Source organism: Rhodnius prolixus, unplaced genomic scaffold (genome assembly GCF_049639745.1).
Source record: "Rhodnius prolixus isolate KJV_2025 unplaced genomic scaffold, Rpr scaffold_1, whole genome shotgun sequence".
Lineage (NCBI taxonomy): Eukaryota > Metazoa > Arthropoda > Insecta > Hemiptera > Reduviidae > Rhodnius > Rhodnius prolixus.
In genome coordinates, this window is record NW_027411581.1 from 50,865,562 (window position 1) to 50,886,252 (window position 20,691).

At 35.5% G+C, this 20,691-nt stretch overlaps 1 protein-coding gene and 1 long non-coding RNA gene across 6 annotated transcripts in view; one reads left to right on the top strand and one right to left on the bottom strand.

Moving 5' to 3' along the window:
* Positions 1-20,691, top strand: part of Lar (tyrosine-protein phosphatase Lar) — an 855,139-nt gene that overhangs the window by 207,629 nt on the left and 626,819 nt on the right. The gene's annotated exons all lie outside the window — the stretch shown is intronic.
* LOC141449468 (uncharacterized) overlaps positions 1-20,691 on the bottom strand; it is a 308,854-nt gene that overhangs the window by 63,464 nt on the left and 224,699 nt on the right. The gene's annotated exons all lie outside the window — the stretch shown is intronic.

Genomic DNA, 20,691 nt, shown 5'->3' on the forward strand with positions numbered 1-20,691 from the left:
TAGGGAGAAATGGCTCTCTACTTAAAATAGGTTGCCGACCCCTGGACTAGAACATGATCCAAAAATGAAAAACTCCAGACATTTACAATTCAGTTCTGCTAAGCAGCTGTTTCAACTGGAAATTTTGGGTCAATATTCCTGAACAGGAACTACTAAAATTCAATGAATCAATTTTTAACAATTTAGAAAAAAATGTCCAGAAAATTCCACTTCCAATGTTTCTCATAATATCATCTTTGCCAGTTTACTGTAAATACATAGCTCTACCAACTTTATGTGAAACAGTTTTACAGTAAAATTATTGTAAGTTTAGTGATTCTAAAGTTGAAATGATTCCTCAGATAGTGAGGAGACTTATTTTCTAAGGTTACAGCGGTTTTATTTAAAATTTACGAGATTACAACAGTATTATTTAAACTTTACGTACTACCTACACATCATTTCCATGTGAAACGTTTTTTGTGAAAAGTGTTTGTTCATGTTGAGTCGTTCTTGAAAAAAAATAAGCATTAATGTCGCTGAAAGAAGTATAAGTTTCTAAAAGAGGCATCGCGCCTGGCCCTACTCAGTATTCAACTAATCTGAATATTTATAAAGCTGAAAAATAAGCCTGTTGTTTATACGAATAGTTATACTGAATGGTCGAAGCATTAAATTTGTTTTAGGTTTTAATTAAAAAAAAAAAAAAACAAAAACTAACTCTAACTTGAAATTGATACTCATTAATACTTATCAAGCAGAAGAATTAAGATTCACAACATGCGGATGCTGCGGTATGTTTGACCAGCGGTCTTCGTGGTCGACTGCAGGATGTCCGAGTATATGTAGTACATAGTTCGCAGCCGTTACACTAACCGCACCATCTATTACCGTTGCTAAAGTGAAGGCTGACAGACATCTCTCGGTCTAACTCTTCCCAAAACAATGTTCTGTTTCCGAGCCAGTATCAATCAAATCTCACATTTTCTATTATGCAAATTAAATTTTTAAAATTACAGAAAAAAAAATTAAGCTTAATTTTCCTTCAAAAATATGAGGTAAGTGGGGGGAAGATGTGTAAGTGCACAAAATTTCATACGAATAATCTGTTGTTTACTGTGGGAGTTATAAAGGGCCCCATTTCACAGCAAAACCATGACCCAAAAAAATTTCAACTCTCAATATCTTCTCAACGAATGCATCTGTACACAAGAAAACTATAGCATACTACTCAGTAAAACAGAGTGTGTAAGAGCACAAAATTTCATACGAATAATCTGTTGTTTACTGTGGGAGTTATAAAGGGGCCCATTTCACAGCAAAACCATGACCCAAAAAAATTTCAACTCACAATATCTTCTCAACGAATGCATCTGTACACAAGAAAACTATAGCATACTACTCAGTAAAACAGAGTGTGTAAGAGCACAAAATTTCATTCGAATAATCTGTTGTTTACTGTGGGAGTTATAAAGGGCCCCATTTACAGCAAAACCATGAACCAAAAAAATTTCAACTCTCAATATCTTCTCAACGAATGCATCTGTACACAAGAAAATTATAGCATACTACTCAGTAAAACAGAGTGTGTAAGAGCACACGATTTCATACGAATAATCTGTTGTTTACTGTGGGAGTTATAAAGGGCCCCATTTCACAGCAAAAACATGACCCAAAAAAATTTCAACTCTCAATATCTTCTCAATGAATACATCTGTACACAAGAAAACTATAGCATACTACTCAGTAAAACAGAGTGTGTAAGAGCACAAAATTTCAAACGAATAATCTGTTGTTTACTGTGGGAGTTATAAAGGGCCCCATTTCACAGCAAAACCATGACCCAAAAAAATTTCAACTCTCAATAACTTCTCAACGAATGCATCTGTACACAAGAAAACTATAGCATACTACTCAGTAAAACAGAGTGTGTAAAAGCACAAAATTTCATACGAATAATCTGTTGTTTACTGTGGGAGTTATAAAGGGGCCCATTTCACAGCAAAACCATGACCCAAAAAAATTTCAACTCTCAATATCTTCTCAACGAATGCATCTGTACTCAAGAAAACTATAGCATACTACACAGTAAAACAGAGTGTGTAAGAGCACAAAACTTCATACGAATAATCTGTTGTTTACTGTGGGAGTTACAAAGGGCCCCATTTCACAGCAAAACCATGACCCAAAAAAATTTCAACTCTCAATATCTTCTCAACGAATGCATCTGTACACAAGAAAACTATAGCATACTACTCAGTAAAACAGAGTGTGTAAGAGCACAAAATTTCATACGAATAATCTGTTGTTTACTGTGTGAGTTATAAAGGGCTCCATTTCACAGCAAAACCATGACCAAAAAAAATTTCAACTCTCAATATCTTCTCAACGAATGCATCTGTACACAAGAAAACTATAGCATACTACTCAGTAAAACAGAGTGTGTAAGAGCACAAAATTTCATACGAATAATCTGTTGTTTACTGTGGGAGTTATAAAGGGCCCCATTTCACAGCAAAACCATGACCCAAAAAAATTTCAACTCTCAATATCTTCTCAACGAATGCATCTGTACACAAGAAAACTATAGCATACTACTCAGTAAAACAGAGTGTGTAAGAGCACAAAATTTCATACGAATAATCTGTTGTTTACAGTGAGAATTATAAGGGCCCAATTTCACAGCAAAACCATGACCCAAAAAAATTTCAACTCTCAATATCTTCTCAACGAATGCATCTGTACACTAGAAAACTATAGCATACTGCTCAGTAAAACAGAGTGTGTAAGAGCACACGATTTCATACGAATAATCTGTTGTTTACTGTGGGAGTTATAAAGGGCCCCATTTCACAGCAAAACCATGACCCAAAAAAATTTCAACTCTCAATATCTTCTCAACGAATGCATCTGTACTCAAGAAAACTATAGCATACTACTCAGTACAACAGAGTGTGTAAGAGCACAAAACTTCATACGAATAATCTGTTGTTTACTGTGGGAGTTATAAAGGGCCCCATTTCACAGCAAAACCATGACCCAAAAAAATTTCAACTCTCAATATCTTCTCAACGAATGCATCTGTACAAAAGAAAACTATAGCATACTACTCAGTAAAACAGAGTGTGTAAGAGCACAAAATTTCATACGAATAATCTGTTGTTTACTGTGGGAGTTATAAAGGGCCCCATTTCACAGCAAAACCATGACCCAAAAAAATTTCAACTCACAATATCTTCTCAACGAATGCATCTGTACACAAGAAAACTATAGCATACTACTCAGTAAAACAGAGTGTGTAAGAGCACAAAATTTCATACGAATAATCTGTTGTTTACTATGGGAGTTATAAAGGGCTCCATTTCACAGCAAAACCATGACCCAAAAAAATTTCAACTCTCAATATCTTCTCAACGAATGCATCTGTACACAAGAAAACTATAGCATACTACTCAGTAAAACAGAGTGTGTAAGAGCACAAAATTTCATACGAATAATCTGTTGTTTACTGTGGGAGTTATAAAGGGCCCCATTTCACAGCAAAACCATGACGCAAAAAAATTTCAACTCTCAATATCTTCTCAACGAATGTATCTGTACTCAAGAAAACTATAGCATACTACACAGTAAAACAGAGTGTGTAAGAGCACAAAACTTCATACGAATAATCTGTTGTTTACTGTGGGAGTTACAAAGGGCCCCATTTCACAGCAAAACCATGACCCAAAAAAATTTCAACTCTCAATATCTTCTCAACGAATGCATCTGTACACAAGAAAACTATAGCATACTACTCAGTAAAACAGAGTGTGTAAGAGCACAAAATTTCATACGAATAATCTGTTGTTTACTGTGTGAGTTATAAAGGGCTCCATTTCACAGCAAAACCATGACCAAAAAAAATTTCAACTCTCAATATCTTCTCAACGAATGCATCTGTACACAAGAAAACTATAGCATACTACTCAGTAAAACAGAGTGTGTAAGAGCACAAAACTTCATACGAATAATCTGTTGTTTACTGTGGGAGTTACAAAGGGCCCCATTTCACAGCAAAACCATGACCCAAAAAAATTTCAACTCTCAATATCTTCTCAACGAATGCATCTGTACACAAGAAAACTATAGCATACTACTCAGTAAAACAGAGTGTGTAAGAGCACAAAATTTCATACGAATAATCTGTTGTTTACTGTGTGAGTTATAAAGGGCTCCATTTCACAGCAAAACCATGACCAAAAAAAATTTCAACTCTCAATATCTTCTCAACGAATGCATCTGTACACAAGAAAACTATAGCATACTACTCAGTAAAACAGAGTGTGTAAGAGCACAAAATTTCATACGAATAATCTGTTGTTTACTGTGGGAGTTATAAAGGGCCCCATTTCACAGCAAAACCATGACCCAAAAAAATTTCAACTCTCAATATCTTCTCAACGAATGCATCTGTACACAAGAAAACTATAGCATACTACTCAGTAAAACAGAGTGTGTAAGAGCACAAAATTTCATACGAATAATCTGTTGTTTACAGTGAGAATTATAAGGGCCCAATTTCACAGCAAAACCATGACCCAAAAAAATTTCAACTCTCAATATCTTCTCAACGAATGCATCTGTACACTAGAAAACTATAGCATACTGCTCAGTAAAACAGAGTGTGTAAGAGCACACGATTTCATACGAATAATCTGTTGTTTACTGTGGGAGTTATAAAGGGCCCCATTTCACAGCAAAACCATGACCCAAAAAAATTTCAACTCTCAATATCTTCTCAACGAATGCATCTGTACTCAAGAAAACTATAGCATACTACTCAGTACAACAGAGTGTGTAAGAGCACAAAACTTCATACGAATAATCTGTTGTTTACTGTGGGAGTTATAAAGGGCCCCATTTCACAGCAAAACCATGACCCAAAAAAATTTCAACTCTCAATATCTTCTCAACGAATGCATCTGTACAAAAGAAAACTAAAGCATACCACTCAGTAAAACAGAGTGTGTAAGAGCACAAAATTTCATACGAATAATCTGTTGTTTACTGTGGGAGTTATAAAGGGCCCCATTTCACAGCAAAACCATGACCCAAAAAAATTTCAACTCACAATATCTTCTCAACGAATGCATCTGTACACAAGAAAACTATAGCATACTACTCAGTAAAACAGAGTGTGTAAGAGCACAAAATTTCATACGAATAATCTGTTGTTTACAGTGGGAATTATAAGGGCCCAATTTCACAGCAAAACCATGACCAAAAAAAAATTTAAACTCTCAATATCTTCTCAACGAATGCATCTGTACACAAGAAAACTATAGCATACTACTCAGTAAAACAGAGTGTGTAAGAGCACAAAATTTCATACGAATAATCTGTTGTTTACTGTGGGAGTTATAAAGGGCCCCATTTCACAGCAAAACCATGACCAAAAAAAATTTCAACTCTCAATATCTTCTCAACGAATGCATCTGTACACAAGAAAACTATAGCATACTACTCAGTAAAACAGAGTGTGTAAGAGCACAAAATTTCATACGAATAATCTGTTGTTTACAGTGAGAATTATAAGGGCCCAATTTCACAGCAAAACCATGACCCAAAAAAATTTCAACTCTCAATATCTTCTCAACGAATGCATCTGTACACTAGAAAACTATAGCATACTGCTCAGTAAAACAGAGTGTGTAAGAGCACACGATTTCATACGAATAATCTGTTGTTTACTGTGGGAGTTATAAAGGGCCCCATTTCACAGCAAAACCATGACCCAAAAAAATTTCAACTCTCAATATCTTCTCAACGAATGCATCTGTACTCAAGAAAACTATAGCATACTACTCAGTACAACAGAGTGTGTAAGAGCACAAAACTTCATACGAATAATCTGTTGTTTACTGTGGGAGTTATAAAGGGCCACATTTCACAGCAAAACCATGACCCAAAAAAATTTCAACTCTCAATATCTTCTCAACGAATGCATCTGTACAAAAGAAAACTATAGCATACTACTCAGTAAAACAGAGTGTGTAAGAGCACAAAATTTCATACGAATAATCTGTTGTTTACTGTGGGAGTTATAAAGGGCCCCATTTCACAGCAAAACCATGACCCAAAAAAATTTCAACTCACAATATCTTCTCAACGAATGCATCTGTACACAAGAAAACTATAGCATACTACTCAGTAAAACAGAGTGTGTAAGAGCACAAAATTTCATACGAATAATCTGTTGTTTACAGTGGGAATTATAAGGGCCCAATTTCACAGCAAAACCATGACCAAAAAAAATTTCAACTCTCAATATCTTCTCAACGAATGCATCTGTACACTAGAAAACTATAGCATACTGCTCAGTAAAACAGAGTGTGTAAGAGCACAAAATTTCATACGAATAATCTGTTGTTTACTGTGGGAGTTATAAAGGGCCCCATTTCACAGCAAAACCATGACCCAAAAAAATTTCAACTCACAATATCTTCTCAACGAATGCATCTGTACACAAGAAAACTATAGCATACTACTCAGTAAAACAGAGTGTGTAAGAGCACAAAATTTCATACGAATAATCTGTTGTTTACTATGGGAGTTATAAAGGGCTCCATTTCACAGCAAAACCATGACCCAAAAAAATTTCAACTCTCAATATCTTCTCAACGAATGCATCTGTACACAAGAAAACTATAGCATACTACTCAGTAAAACAGAGTGTGTAAGAGCACAAAATTTCATACGAATAATCTGTTGTTTACTGTGGGAGTTATAAAGGGCCCCATTTCACAGCAAAACCATGACCCAAAAAAATTTCAACTCTCAATATCTTCTCAACGAATGCATCTGTACTCAAGAAAACTATAGCATACTACACAGTAAAACAGAGTGTGTAAGAGCACAAAACTTCATACGAATAATCTGTTGTTTACTGTGGGAGTTACAAAGGGCCCCATTTCACAGCAAAACCATGACCCAAAAAAATTTCAACTCTCAATATCTTCTCAACGAATGCATCTGTACACAAGAAAACTATAGCATACTACTCAGTAAAACAGAGTGTGTAAGAGCACAAAATTTCATACGAATAATCTGTTGTTTACTGTGTGAGTTATAAAGGGCTCCATTTCACAGCAAAACCATGACCAAAAAAAATTTCAACTCTCAATATCTTCTCAACGAATGCATCTGTACTCAAGAAAACTATAGCATACTACTCAGTAAAACAGAGTGTGTAAGAGCACAAAATTTCATACGAATAATCTGTTGTTTACTGTGGGAGTTATAAAGGGCCCCATTTCACAGCAAAACCATGACCCAAAAAAATTTCAACTCTCAATATCTTCTCAACGAATGCATCTGTACTCAAGAAAACTATAGCATACTACTCAGTAAAACAGAGTGTGTAAGAGCACAAAACTTCATACGAATAATCTGTTGTTTACTGTGGGAGTTATAAAGGGCCCCAATTCACAGCAAAACCATGACCCAAAAAAAATTCAACTCTCAATATCTTCTCAACGAATGCATCTGTACACAAGAAAACTATAGTATACTACTCAGTAAAACAGAGTGTGTAAGAGCACAAAATTTCATACGAATAATCTGTTGTTTACTGTGGGAGTTATAAAGGGCCCCATTTCACAGCAAAACCATGACCCAAAAAAATTTCAACTCTCAATATCTTCTCAACGAATGCATCTGTACACAAGAAAACTATAGCATACTACTCAGTAAAACAGAGTGTGTAAGAGCACAAAATTTCATACGAATAATCTGTTGTTTACTGTGGGAGTTATAAAGGGCCCCATTTCACAGCAAAACCATGACCCAAAAAAATTTCAACTCTCAATATCTTTTCAACAAATGCATCTGTACACAAGAAAACTATAGCATACTACTCAGTAAAACAGAGTGTGTAAGAGCACAAAATTTCATACGAATAATCTGTTGTTTACTGTGGGAGTTATAAAGGGCCCCATTTCACAGCAAAACCATGACCCAAAAAAATTTCAACTCTCAATATCTTCTCAACGAATGCATCTGTACTCAAGAAAACTATAGCATACTACTCAGTAAAACAGAGTGTGTAAGAGCACAAAACTTCATACGAATAATCTGTTGTTTACTGTGGGAGTTATAAAGGGCCCCATTTCACAGCAAAACCATGACCCAAAAAAATTTCAACTCTCAATATCTTCTCAACGAATGCATCTGTACACAAGAAAACTATAGCATACTACTCAGTAAAACAGAGTGTGTAAGAGCACAAAATTTCATACGAATAATCTGTTGTTTACTGTGGGAGTTATAAAGGGCCCCATTTCACAGCAAAACCATGACCCAAAAAAATTTCAACTCTCAATATCTTCTCAACGAATGCATCTGTACACAGGAAAACTATAGCATACTACTCAGTAAAACAGAGTGTGTAAGACCACAAAATTTCATACGAATAATCTGTTGTTTACTGTGGGAGTTATAAAGGGCCCCATTTCACAGCAAAACCATGACCCAAAAAAATTTCAACTCTCAATATCTTCTCAACGAATGCATCTGTACACAAGAAAACTATAGCATACTACTCAGTAAAACAGAGTGTGCAAGAGCACAAAATTTCATACGAATAATCTGTTGTTTACTGTGGGAGTTATAAAGGGGCCCATTTCACAGCAAAACCATGACCCAAAAAAATTTCAACTCACAATATCCTCTCAACGAATGCATCTGTACACAAGAAAACTATAGCATACTACTCAGTAAAACAGAGTGTGTAAGAGCACAAAATTTCATACGAATAATCTGTTGTTTACTGTGGGTGTTATAAAGGGCCCCATTTCACAGCAAAACCATGACCCAAAAAAATTTCAACTCTCAATATCTTCTCAACGAATGCATCTGTACTCAAGAAAACTATAGCATACTACTCAGTACAACAGAGTGTGTAAGAGCACAAAACTTCATACGAATAATCTGTTGTTTACTGTGGGAGTTATAAAGGGCCCCATTTCACAGCAAAACCATGACCCAAAAAAATTTCAACTCTCAATATCTTCTCAACGAATGCATCTGTACAAAAGAAAACTATAGCATACTACTCAGTAAAACAGAGTGTGTAAGAGCACAAAATTTCATACGAATAATCTGTTGTTTACTGTGGGAGTTATAAAGGGCCCCATTTCACAGCAAAACCATGACCCAAAAAAATTTCAACTCACAATATCTTCTCAACGAATGCATCTGTACACAAGAAAACTATAGTATACTACTCAGTAAAACAGAGTGTGTAAGAGCACAAAATTTCATACGAATAATCTGTTGTTTACTGTGGGAGTTATAAAGGGCCCCATTTCACAGCAAAACCATGACCCAAAAAAATTTCAACTCTCAATATCTTCTCAACGAATGCATCTGTACACAAGAAAACTATAGCATACTACTCAGTAAAACAGAGTGTGTAAGAGCACAAAATTTCATACGAATAATCTGTTGTTTACTGTGGGAGTTATAAAGGGCCCCATTTCACAGCAAAACCATGACCCAAAAAAATTTCAACTCTCAATATCTTTTCAACAAATGCATCTGTACACAAGAAAACTATAGCATACTACTCAGTAAAACAGAGTGTGTAAGAGCACAAAATTTCATACGAATAATCTGTTGTTTACTGTGGGAGTTATAAAGGGCCCCATTTCACAGCAAAACCATGACCCAAAAAAATTTCAACTCTCAATATCTTCTCAACGAATGCATCTGTACTCAAGAAAACTATAGCATACTACTCAGTAAAACAGAGTGTGTAAGAGCACAAAACTTCATACGAATAATCTGTTGTTTACTGTGGGAGTTATAAAGGGCCCCATTTCACAGCAAAACCATGACCCAAAAAAATTTCAACTCTCAATATCTTCTCAACGAATGCATCTGTACACAAGAAAACTATAGCATACTACTCAGTAAAACAGAGTGTGTAAGAGCACAAAATTTCATACGAATAATCTGTTGTTTACTGTGGGAGTTATAAAGGGCCCCATTTCACAGCAAAACCATGACCCAAAAAAATTTCAACTCTCAATATCTTCTCAACGAATGCATCTGTACACAGGAAAACTATAGCATACTACTCAGTAAAACAGAGTGTGTAAGACCACAAAATTTCATACGAATAATCTGTTGTTTACTGTGGGAGTTATAAAGGGCCCCATTTCACAGCAAAACCATGACCCAAAAAAATTTCAACTCTCAATATCTTCTCAACGAATGCATCTGTACACAAGAAAACTATAGCATACTACTCAGTAAAACAGAGTGTGCAAGAGCACAAAATTTCATACGAATAATCTGTTGTTTACTGTGGGAGTTATAAAGGGGCCCATTTCACAGCAAAACCATGACCCAAAAAAATTTCAACTCACAATATCCTCTCAACGAATGCATCTGTACACAAGAAAACTATAGCATACTACTCAGTAAAACAGAGTGTGTAAGAGCACAAAATTTCATACGAATAATCTGTTGTTTACTGTGGGTGTTATAAAGGGCCCCATTTCACAGCAAAACCATGACCCAAAAAAATTTCAACTCTCAATATCTTCTCAACGAATGCATCTGTACTCAAGAAAACTATAGCATACTACTCAGTACAACAGAGTGTGTAAGAGCACAAAACTTCATACGAATAATCTGTTGTTTACTGTGGGAGTTATAAAGGGCCCCATTTCACAGCAAAACCATGACCCAAAAAAATTTCAACTCTCAATATCTTCTCAACGAATGCATCTGTACAAAAGAAAACTATAGCATACTACTCAGTAAAACAGAGTGTGTAAGAGCACAAAATTTCATACGAATAATCTGTTGTTTACTGTGGGAGTTATAAAGGGCCCCATTTCACAGCAAAACCATGACCCAAAAAAATTTCAACTCACAATATCTTCTCAACGAATGCATCTGTACACAAGAAAACTATAGCATACTACTCAGTAAAACAGAGTGTGTAAGAGCACAAAATTTCATACGAATAATCTGTTGTTTACTATGGGAGTTATAAAGGGCTCCATTTCACAGCAAAACCATGACCCAAAAAAATTTCAACTCTCAATATCTTCTCAACGAATGCATCTGTACACAAGAAAACTATAGCATACTACTCAGTAAAACAGAGTGTGTAAGAGCACAAAATTTCATACGAATAATCTGTTGTTTACTGTGGGAGTTATAAAGGGCCCCATTTCACAGCAAAACCATGACGCAAAAAAATTTCAACTCTCAATATCTTCTCAACGAATGTATCTGTACTCAAGAAAACTATAGCATACTACACAGTAAAACAGAGTGTGTAAGAGCACAAAACTTCATACGAATAATCTGTTGTTTACTGTGGGAGTTACAAAGGGCCCCATTTCACAGCAAAACCATGACCCAAAAAAATTTCAACTCTCAATATCTTCTCAACGAATGCATCTGTACACAAGAAAACTATAGCATACTACTCAGTAAAACAGAGTGTGTAAGAGCACAAAATTTCATACGAATAATCTGTTGTTTACTGTGTGAGTTATAAAGGGCTCCATTTCACAGCAAAACCATGACCAAAAAAAATTTCAACTCTCAATATCTTCTCAACGAATGCATCTGTACACAAGAAAACTATAGCATACTACTCAGTAAAACAGAGTGTGTAAGAGCACAAAACTTCATACGAATAATCTGTTGTTTACTGTGGGAGTTACAAAGGGCCCCATTTCACAGCAAAACCATGACCCAAAAAAATTTCAACTCTCAATATCTTCTCAACGAATGCATCTGTACACAAGAAAACTATAGCATACTACTCAGTAAAACAGAGTGTGTAAGAGCACAAAATTTCATACGAATAATCTGTTGTTTACTGTGTGAGTTATAAAGGGCTCCATTTCACAGCAAAACCATGACCAAAAAAAATTTCAACTCTCAATATCTTCTCAACGAATGCATCTGTACACAAGAAAACTATAGCATACTACTCAGTAAAACAGAGTGTGTAAGAGCACAAAATTTCATACGAATAATCTGTTGTTTACTGTGGGAGTTATAAAGGGCCCCATTTCACAGCAAAACCATGACCCAAAAAAATTTCAACTCTCAATATCTTCTCAACGAATGCATCTGTACACAAGAAAACTATAGCATACTACTCAGTAAAACAGAGTGTGTAAGAGCACAAAATTTCATACGAATAATCTGTTGTTTACAGTGAGAATTATAAGGGCCCAATTTCACAGCAAAACCATGACCCAAAAAAATTTCAACTCTCAATATCTTCTCAACGAATGCATCTGTACACTAGAAAACTATAGCATACTGCTCAGTAAAACAGAGTGTGTAAGAGCACACGATTTCATACGAATAATCTGTTGTTTACTGTGGGAGTTATAAAGGGCCCCATTTCACAGCAAAACCATGACCCAAAAAAATTTCAACTCTCAATATCTTCTCAACGAATGCATCTGTACTCAAGAAAACTATAGCATACTACTCAGTACAACAGAGTGTGTAAGAGCACAAAACTTCATACGAATAATCTGTTGTTTACTGTGGGAGTTATAAAGGGCCCCATTTCACAGCAAAACCATGACCCAAAAAAATTTCAACTCTCAATATCTTCTCAACGAATGCATCTGTACAAAAGAAAACTAAAGCATACCACTCAGTAAAACAGAGTGTGTAAGAGCACAAAATTTCATACGAATAATCTGTTGTTTACTGTGGGAGTTATAAAGGGCCCCATTTCACAGCAAAACCATGACCCAAAAAAATTTCAACTCACAATATCTTCTCAACGAATGCATCTGTACACAAGAAAACTATAGCATACTACTCAGTAAAACAGAGTGTGTAAGAGCACAAAATTTCATACGAATAATCTGTTGTTTACAGTGGGAATTATAAGGGCCCAATTTCACAGCAAAACCATGACCAAAAAAAAATTTAAACTCTCAATATCTTCTCAACGAATGCATCTGTACACAAGAAAACTATAGCATACTACTCAGTAAAACAGAGTGTGTAAGAGCACAAAATTTCATACGAATAATCTGTTGTTTACTGTGGGAGTTATAAAGGGCCCCATTTCACAGCAAAACCATGACCAAAAAAAATTTCAACTCTCAATATCTTCTCAACGAATGCATCTGTACACAAGAAAACTATAGCATACTACTCAGTAAAACAGAGTGTGTAAGAGCACAAAATTTCATACGAATAATCTGTTGTTTACAGTGAGAATTATAAGGGCCCAATTTCACAGCAAAACCATGACCCAAAAAAATTTCAACTCTCAATATCTTCTCAACGAATGCATCTGTACACTAGAAAACTATAGCATACTGCTCAGTAAAACAGAGTGTGTAAGAGCACACGATTTCATACGAATAATCTGTTGTTTACTGTGGGAGTTATAAAGGGCCCCATTTCACAGCAAAACCATGACCCAAAAAAATTTCAACTCTCAATATCTTCTCAACGAATGCATCTGTACTCAAGAAAACTATAGCATACTACTCAGTACAACAGAGTGTGTAAGAGCACAAAACTTCATACGAATAATCTGTTGTTTACTGTGGGAGTTATAAAGGGCCACATTTCACAGCAAAACCATGACCCAAAAAAATTTCAACTCTCAATATCTTCTCAACGAATGCATCTGTACAAAAGAAAACTATAGCATACTACTCAGTAAAACAGAGTGTGTAAGAGCACAAAATTTCATACGAATAATCTGTTGTTTACTGTGGGAGTTATAAAGGGCCCCATTTCACAGCAAAACCATGACCCAAAAAAATTTCAACTCACAATATCTTCTCAACGAATGCATCTGTACACAAGAAAACTATAGCATACTACTCAGTAAAACAGAGTGTGTAAGAGCACAAAATTTCATACGAATAATCTGTTGTTTACAGTGGGAATTATAAGGGCCCAATTTCACAGCAAAACCATGACCAAAAAAAATTTCAACTCTCAATATCTTCTCAACGAATGCATCTGTACACTAGAAAACTATAGCATACTGCTCAGTAAAACAGAGTGTGTAAGAGCACAAAATTTCATACGAATAATCTGTTGTTTACTGTGGGAGTTATAAAGGGCCCCATTTCACAGCAAAACCATGACCCAAAAAAATTTCAACTCACAATATCTTCTCAACGAATGCATCTGTACACAAGAAAACTATAGCATACTACTCAGTAAAACAGAGTGTGTAAGAGCACAAAATTTCATACGAATAATCTGTTGTTTACTATGGGAGTTATAAAGGGCTCCATTTCACAGCAAAACCATGACCCAAAAAAATTTCAACTCTCAATATCTTCTCAACGAATGCATCTGTACACAAGAAAACTATAGCATACTACTCAGTAAAACAGAGTGTGTAAGAGCACAAAATTTCATACGAATAATCTGTTGTTTACTGTGGGAGTTATAAAGGGCCCCATTTCACAGCAAAACCATGACCCAAAAAAATTTCAACTCTCAATATCTTCTCAACGAATGCATCTGTACTCAAGAAAACTATAGCATACTACACAGTAAAACAGAGTGTGTAAGAGCACAAAACTTCATACGAATAATCTGTTGTTTACTGTGGGAGTTACAAAGGGCCCCATTTCACAGCAAAACCATGACCCAAAAAAATTTCAACTCTCAATATCTTCTCAACGAATGCATCTGTACACAAGAAAACTATAGCATACTACTCAGTAAAACAGAGTGTGTAAGAGCACAAAATTTCATACGAATAATCTGTTGTTTACTGTGTGAGTTATAAAGGGCTCCATTTCACAGCAAAACCATGACCAAAAAAAATTTCAACTCTCAATATCTTCTCAACGAATGCATCTGTACTCAAGAAAACTATAGCATACTACTCAGTAAAACAGAGTGTGTAAGAGCACAAAATTTCATACGAATAATCTGTTGTTTACTGTGGGAGTTATAAAGGGCCCCATTTCACAGCAAAACCATGACCCAAAAAAATTTCAACTCTCAATATCTTCTCAACGAATGCATCTGTACTCAAGAAAACTATAGCATACTACTCAGTAAAACAGAGTGTGTAAGAGCACAAAACTTCATACGAATAATCTGTTGTTTACTGTGGGAGTTATAAAGGGCCCCAATTCACAGCAAAACCATGACCCAAAAAAAATTCAACTCTCAATATCTTCTCAACGAATGCATCTGTACACAAGAAAACTATAGTATACTACTCAGTAAAACAGAGTGTGTAAGAGCACAAAATTTCATACGAATAATCTGTTGTTTACTGTGGGAGTTATAAAGGGCCCCATTTCACAGCAAAACCATGACCCAAAAAAATTTCAACTCTCAATATCTTCTCAACGAATGCATCTGTACACAAGAAAACTATAGCATACTACTCAGTAAAACAGAGTGTGTAAGAGCACAAAATTTCATACGAATAATCTGTTGTTTACTGTGGGAGTTATAAAGGGCCCCATTTCACAGCAAAACCATGACCCAAAAAAATTTCAACTCTCAATATCTTTTCAACAAATGCATCTGTACACAAGAAAACTATAGCATACTACTCAGTAAAACAGAGTGTGTAAGAGCACAAAATTTCATACGAATAATCTGTTGTTTACTGTGGGAGTTATAAAGGGCCCCATTTCACAGCAAAACCATGACCCAAAAAAATTTCAACTCTCAATATCTTCTCAACGAATGCATCTGTACTCAAGAAAACTATAGCATACTACTCAGTAAAACAGAGTGTGTAAGAGCACAAAACTTCATACGAATAATCTGTTGTTTACTGTGGGAGTTATAAAGGGCCCCATTTCACAGCAAAACCATGACCCAAAAAAATTTCAACTCTCAATATCTTCTCAACGAATGCATCTGTACACAAGAAAACTATAGCATACTACTCAGTAAAACAGAGTGTGTAAGAGCACAAAATTTCATACGAATAATCTGTTGTTTACTGTGGGAGTTATAAAGGGCCCCATTTCACAGCAAAACCATGACCCAAAAAAATTTCAACTCTCAATATCTTCTCAACGAATGCATCTGTACACAGGAAAACTATAGCATACTACTCAGTAAAACAGAGTGTGTAAGACCACAAAATTTCATACGAATAATCTGTTGTTTACTGTGGGAGTTATAAAGGGCCCCATTTCACAGCAAAACCATGACCCAAAAAAATTTCAACTCTCAATATCTTCTCAACGAATGCATCTGTACACAAGAAAACTATAGCATACTACTCAGTAAAACAGAGTGTGCAAGAGCACAAAATTTCATACGAATAATCTGTTGTTTACTGTGGGAGTTATAAAGGGGCCCATTTCACAGCAAAACCATGACCCAAAAAAATTTCAACTCACAATATCCTCTCAACGAATGCATCTGTACACAAGAAAACTATAGCATACTACTCAGTAAAACAGAGTGTGTAAGAGCACAAAATTTCATACGAATAATCTGTTGTTTACTGTGGGAGCTATAAAGGGCCCCATTTCACAGCAAAACCATGACCCAAAAAAATTTCAACTCTCAATATCTTCTCAACGAATGCATCTGTACACAAGAAAACTATAGCATACTACTCAGTAAAACAGAGTGTGTAAGAGCACAAAATTTCATACGAATAATCTGTTGTTTACAGTGGGAATTATAAGGGCCCAATTTCACAGCATAACCATGACCCAAAAAAATTTCAACTCTCAATATCTACTCAACGAATGCATCTGTACACTACAAAACTATAGCATACTGCTCAGTAAAACAGAGTGTGTAAGAGCACAAAATTTTATACGAATAATCTGTTGTTTACTGTGGGAGTTATAAAGGGCCCCATTTCACAGAAAAACCATGACCCAATAAAATTTCAACTCTCAATATCTTCTCAACGAATGCATCTGTACACAAGAAAACTATAGCATACTACTCAGTAAAACAGAGTGTGTAAGAGCACAAAATTTCATACGAATAATCTGTTGTTTACAGTGGGAATTATAAGGGCCCAATTTCACAGCAAAACCATGACCCAAAAAAATTTCAACTCTCAATATCTTCTCAACGAATGCATCTGTACACTAGAAAACTATAGCATACTGCTCAGTAAAACAGAGTGTGTAAGAGCACACGATTTCATACGAATAATCTGTTGTTTACTGTGGGAGTTATAAAGGGCCCCATTTCACAGCAAAACCATGACCCAAAAAAATTTCAACTCTCAATATCTTCTCAACGAATGCATCTGTACACAAGAAAACAATAGCATACTACTCAGTAAAACAGAGTGTGTAAGAGCACAAAATTTCATACGAATAATCTGTTGTTTACTGTGGGAGTTATAAAGGGCCCCATTTCACAGCAAAACCATGACCCAAAAAAATTTCAACTCTCAATATCTTCTCAACGAATGCATCTGTACACAAGAAAACTATAGCATACTACTCAGTAAAACAGAGTGTGTAAGAGCACAAAATTTCATACGAATAATCTGTTGTTTACTGTGGGAGTTATAAAGGGCCCCATTTCACAGCAAAACCATGACCCAAAAAAATTTCAACTCTCAATATCTTTTCAACAAATGCATCTGTACACAAGAAAACTATAGCATACTACTCAGTAAAACAGAGTGTGTAAGAGCACAAAATTTCATACGAATAATCTGTTGTTTACTGTGGGAGTTATAAAGGGCCCCATTTCACAGCAAAACCATGACCCAAAAAAATTTCAACTCTCAATATCTTCTCAACGAATGCATCTGTACTCAAGAAAACTATAGCATACTACTCAGTAAAACAGAGTGTGTAAGAGCACAAAACTTCATACGAATAATCTGTTGTTTACTGTGGGAGTTATAAAGGGCCCCATTTCACAGCAAAACCATGACCCAAAAAAATTTCAACTCTCAATATCTTCTCAACGAATGCATCTGTACACAAGAAAACTATAGCATACTACTCAGTAAAACAGAGTGTGTAAGAGCACAAAATTTCATACGAATAATCTGTTGTTTACTGTGGGAGTTATAAAGGGCCCCATTTCACAGCAAAACCATGACCCAAAAAAATTTCAACTCTCAATATCTTCTCAACGAATGCATCTGTACACAAGAAAACTATAGCATACTACTCAGTAAAACAGAGTGTGCAAGAGCACAAAATTTCATACGAATAATCTGTTGTTTACTGTGGGAGTTATAAAGGGGCCCATTTCACAGCAAAACCATGACCCAAAAAAATTTCAACTCACAATATCCTCTCAACGAATGCATCTGTACACAAGAAAACTATAGCATACTACTCAGTAAAACAGAGTGTGTAAGAGCACAAAATTTCATACGAATAATCTGTTGTTTACTGTGGGAGCTATAAAGGGCCCCATTTCACAGCAAAACCATGACCCAAAAAAATGTCAACTCTCAATATCTTCTCAACGAATGCATCTGTACACAAGAAAACTATAGCATACTACTCAGTAAAACAGAGTGTGTAAGAGCACAAAATTTCATACGAATAATCTGTTGTTTACAGTGGGAATTATAAGGGCCCAATTTCACAGCATAACCATGACCCAAAAAAATTTCAACTCTCAATATCTTCTCAACGAATGCATCTGTACACTAGAAAACTATAGCATACTGCTCAGTAAAACAGAGTGTGTAAGAGCACAAAATTTTATACGAATAATCTGTTGTTTACTGTGGGAGTTATAAAGGGCCCCATTTCACAGAAAAACCATGACCCAATAAAATTTCAACTCTCAATATCTTCTCAACGAATGCATCTGTACACAAGAAAACTATAGCATACTACTCAGTAAAACAGAGTGTGTAAGAGCACAAAATTTCATACGAATAATCTGTTGTTTACAGTGGGAATTATAAGGGCCCAATTTCACAGCAAAACCATGACCCAAAAAAATTTCAACTCTCAATGTCTTCTCAACGAATGCATCTGTACACTAGAAAACTATAGCATACTGCTCAGTAAAACAGAGTGTGTAAGAGCACACGATTTCATACGAATAATCTGTTGTTTACTGTGGGAGTTATAAAGGGCCCCATTTCACAGCAAAACCATGACCCAAAAAAATTTCAACTCTCAATATCTTCTCAACGAATGCATCTGTACACAAGAAAACTATAGCATACTACTCAGTAAAACAGAGTGTGTAAGAGCACAAAATTTCATACGAATAATCTGTTGTTTACAGTGGGAATTATAAGGGCCCAATTTCACAGCAAAACCATGACCCAAAAAAATTTCAACTCTCAATATCTTCTCAACGAATGCATCTGTACACTAGAAAACTATAGCATACTGCTCAGTAAAACAGAGTGTGTAAGAGCACAAAATTTCATACGAATAATCTGTTGTTTACTGTGGGAGTTATAAAGGGCCCCATTTCACAGCAAAACCATGACCCAAAAAAATTTCAACTCTCAATATCTTCTCAACTAATGCATCTGTACACAAGAAAACTATAGCATACTACTCAGTAAAACAGAGTGTGTAAGAGCACAAAATTTCATACGAATAATCTGTTGTTTACTATGGGAGTTATAAAGGGCTCCATTTCACAGCAAAACCATGACCCAAAAAAATTTCAACTCTCAATATCTTCTCAACGAATGCATCTGTACACAAGAAAACTATAGCATACTACTCAGTAAAACAGAGTGTGTAAGAGCACAAAATTTCATACGAATAATCTGTTGTTTACTGTGGGAGTTATAAAGGGCCCCATTTCACAGCAAAACCATGACCCAAAAAAATTTCAACTCTCAATATCTTCTCAACGAATGCATCTGTACTCAAGAAAACTATAGCATACTACACAGTAAAACAGAGTGTGTAAGAGCACAAAACTTCATACGAATAATCTGTTGTTTACTGTGGGAGTTACAAAGGGCCCCATTTCACAGCAAAACCATGACCCAAAAAAATTTCAACTCTCAATATCTTCTCAACGAATGCATCTGTACACAAGAAAACTATAGCATACTACTCAGTTAAACAGAGTGTGTAAGAGCACAAAATTTCATACGAATAATCTGTTGTTTACTGTGTGAGTTATAAAGGGCCCCATTTCACAGCAAAACCATGACCCAAAAAAATTTCAACTCTCAATATCTTCTCAACGAATGCATCTGTACACAAGAAAACTATAGCATACTACTCAGTAAAACAGAGTGTGTAAGAGCACAAAATTTCATACGAATAATCTGTTGTTTACTGTGGGAGTTATAAAGGGCCCCATTTCACAGCAAAACCATGACCCAAAAAATTTCAACTCTCAATATCTTCTCAACGAATGCATCTGTACTCAAGAAAACTATAGCATACTACTCAGTAAAACAGAGTGTGTAAGAGCACAAAACTTCATACGAATAATCTGTTGTTTACTGTGGGAGTTATAAAGGGCCCCAATTCACAGCAAAACCATGACCCAAAAAAATTTCAACTCTCAATATCTTCTCAACGAATGCATCTGTACACAAGAAAACTATAGCATACTACTCAGTAAAACAGAGTGTGTAAGAGCACAAAATTTCATACGAATAATCTGTTGTTTACTGTGGGAGTTATAAAGGGCCCCATTTCACAGCAAAACCATGACCCAAAAAAATTTCAACTCTCAATATCTTCTCAACGAATGCATCTGTACACAAGAAAACTATAGCATACTACT